Below are 2,391 nucleotides of genomic sequence, written 5' to 3'. Positions count from 1 at the left end.
TACTGTGAAGTGAAAAATAAGAATTGCGGAATAACAGAAATGGACAAGCTTGGTTTTATTTGAAGAAGACATTCAAATAAAAGTGTGCCTTTGTGTGTTGGCGCTCTTACAGATCTAGGAAAACACAAGCAACAACAAAACCGGTGCCCATCTCTGGGAAGAAAGGAGTCCATTCTGGTGAGCAGAGGAGAGAGGTTGTCTACTGCTAGTCTCTCTCTTCTCATCCTGTTGGAGGTTTGGGGTGTTTACCCCACTGTAAGTATCTCTGTAAACATGTTAGTATGTTTTCCGGTACATTCTTGAAGCAGAATTGCCGTATGATTCAGTGGTAAGAAGAGACTTTCTTAATTCCAAAAATCTAATCAGTACCTTGGGCTGTCACCTAAGATCCCAAAGGAGCCTTACATGTCTCTCCATGAGAGGGAAGCCGGAATTTTGTTAGCTCCTTTCAGTCCATGGCAGAAAAAAATGACATAGACTAGTATGTGATGTTCCTCTGTAGCAGACTTCTTTTTTTTTTTTTTTTCTCACTGCATCTCTGATTTATTCAAATAGGCTGTATCTTTTTGCTCTCTGAATTTAACAAATTTTAATAGTTTATGCAGCAGACTTTTTTCTTCTGTGTTTTCTTCTCTGCTGGTTTCTTGGTAATCACCTTTTTCCAGGCTTCTTAAACGTCATCCACAGGCTTCTTTCCTTTTTGCCTACTACAGGTTTTTTTTGTCTCAGCCCCTTCTCTGGAACAATCTTCTCGGATTTGGCTGCCAGTGCAGCAGCTGCGGCTTCCAGCTTTTTCACTGAAGTTTGTGATTCCTAGCCTGGCAGGAGAATGGTGTTCCTACGATAGTCTTTGCGTAAGGGTTCAGCTTCAACATGATCCTCAGATTCTTCAGTTTTATTCTTTTATTCAAGACTTGACAATCTTCTTATATTACTCAAGAGCTTTTTGATCTCTGGGCTTTTCAAGATTCTGCTAAGGTCTGTGTTTGATCATCTTGTCATGGGGAGGTTGTAGTTACTTTGAAAATCCTTGCACGCCAAAAAGCCAAAACCATCCAACTTCCTTGAAAGCCTGGTCCAAATGCAGAAACGCCCCAATGCCCACCAGGAGCAAGTTTCAAAATGTTCAGCTTGCTTACATTAAGCAGAGTAATACCAGGATGTTTCTGAAGGCCTTGATGATTCCATTATCTTCATTATAGATAATGCAGGGTCCCCTGCGCTGGATCCGCCGTCGGTTTCTCATTTTGCCCTTGCCAGCTCTCATTCTCTGGGAGGCATAGACCTTTTTGATGTCATTCCAAGCTTTAAGTTTCTTAAGCAGCTGAACAGCCTCCTTGGTCTTCTTATAACTTTCAACTTTATCTTCAACCACCAAAGGCAGTTCAGGAACTTCCTCAACACGATGACCTTTAGACATCACCAAAGCTGGTAAGGCCGAGGCAGCCAGGGCGGAACAGATGGCATATCGCTTCTGAGTTGTGTTCACTCTGCGATGCCAACGACGCCAGGTTTTGGTTGGTGCAAACATGCGGCCTCCACGACACATGTTTCCAAAGGCACCCTGGCCAGAACGGTGTGTGCCACCACCTTGAACTCTTGGAATTCGAGCCACAGCTCTGCCAGTACCCCAAGACTCAGCACTGGTCTGATGACCTGCTAATTCACTGACAGCATAGGGCTGTCTATTGTTCTTCCTCAAGTTGGTGTGAACAAAGTTCACAATATCCGGTCGAATGGGAGCTTTGAACACAGCTGGCAAAGTGACATTCTTGCCAGATGACCCCCCCTTTTCAGAGTACACCGATATGAGGGGACGGGCACAAGCCATGGCGGGGAGAGGAGAAGGCCACGCTCCTCTCTCTGTAGCAGACTTCTTAATTTATAGTATAAATTGCAACAAGAGTTCGGATAGAAGTCAGACACTTACTGGTTAAGGTCATATAAACCATCATTCCATTAAACGTCTAGCAACCGATGAAATTCAAACACTTCTTTGTGCCTCTGACAAAGTATTATACTGTCATCTCAAACCACGATGACTCTAATCTCTCTTACGATCTTCTTTTTATTCAGTTTTATTCTAATTGACAATGCTACATATTACTATGATTGATGACATGATTTATGAGTCGTTTTGAAGCTGTAGGTCTGACTCATTTAGAAAAATCACTCTGCAGTAAAAGAAAAACCAAACTTCCTTGAAACCTGGTTTTTTTGCTTCAATGGCCTCAAATTTCAAAGATCTTTGTAAGAACCAGCACGAGGCCATAAAAACATTGGTGTGGACCCACTGTGTGTCATTCTCTATTCTATCTACTTACCAAATATTGATCAAAGCCCCAATGATAACCCAAGGAGGGATACATGTCGTTCACTGATGCACAGTGA

The 2,391-nt window shown here is 42.6% G+C and overlaps 1 pseudogene across 1 annotated transcript; it reads right to left on the bottom strand.

The window, feature by feature from the left end:
* Nucleotides 1–589: 589 nt before the first annotated feature.
* LOC116914342 lies at nt 590–1,857 on the bottom strand (annotated as a pseudogene). The gene has a single exon (XR_004389743.1). The product of XR_004389743.1 is annotated as a 60S ribosomal protein L4-like (transcript).
* Between the last annotated feature and the right edge of the window lie 534 nt (nt 1,858–2,391).

Source organism: Rattus rattus, chromosome 13 (genome assembly GCF_011064425.1).
Source record: "Rattus rattus isolate New Zealand chromosome 13, Rrattus_CSIRO_v1, whole genome shotgun sequence".
Classification (NCBI taxonomy): Eukaryota; Metazoa; Chordata; class Mammalia; order Rodentia; family Muridae; genus Rattus; species Rattus rattus.
The sequence above is the reverse complement of the archived record's forward strand: the minus strand, read 5'-3'. Positions and strand labels throughout refer to the sequence as shown.